An 834-nucleotide genomic window follows, 5' to 3' on the forward strand; every position below is an offset into this window, starting at 1 on the left:
GGAAAGTGCAAAACAGAACTAGGCAATCCGTTGGTCCAATTATCTTGAAACTGCATGATCTTCCAATCTGAGAGCCAAATTGTGACAAAATAACAATCCTGGAGGAGAAACAAAATAGTAATATGCCGGTGTGTAAGAACCTGTAGTTCATATCTGTTAGTAGAATAAATGACAGTGAGGGGACAAGACATTAAAAGAGGAGTCTTTATAAGCCACTGATGATATAAGCTGCAGAGAGAGAGGGCCCGAGAAGTGGTAAAGACCCCCTCATGGCCTCAAATATCAGCAACACCCGTTAAATAAAATTCAAGAGAAAAAATCGTGAGCTCCACAAGCTTGACCCACCCACACAAACTCACTCTGGCCAGCTTCAAATATAACCAAAAAAAGTATCCCATAAGGTATTGAAATATCATAAAACTCATCCAAGTAGTCCAGCAAGAAAAGTATTCAAAACAACCAACTTTTCTCCCAATGAAGAATAAAGGCATAGAAACTCCAAAGTGAGAGATTCATAATAACAGGAAACACACAGCCTAAACCTCCAACAACCATTGCAAAATAAAGTACCATTCATCCTCCCCATATAGAAAGGAAAGTATCACCAAACCATCCAGTATTTCTTAAATAAGCATTAGGAGCTATGAGGCTCCAAACCATGAAAGTATGCAAAAAACAGGAGCCATGGGCCTCCAATATATTCCTGGAATATTGCCACCAAAAAAGGGAGCCATGGGCCTCCCAATAGAACCTCTTCTCTTGCCTCCAAACAAAAAATGTATAAGTGCTTGATGTACACCACCCAACAAAAAAGAAAGATCCAAATGAGAATGG

Source organism: Phalaenopsis equestris, unplaced genomic scaffold (assembly GCF_001263595.1).
Source record: "Phalaenopsis equestris unplaced genomic scaffold, ASM126359v1 Scaffold001055, whole genome shotgun sequence".
NCBI lineage: Eukaryota > Viridiplantae > Streptophyta > Magnoliopsida > Asparagales > Orchidaceae > Phalaenopsis > Phalaenopsis equestris.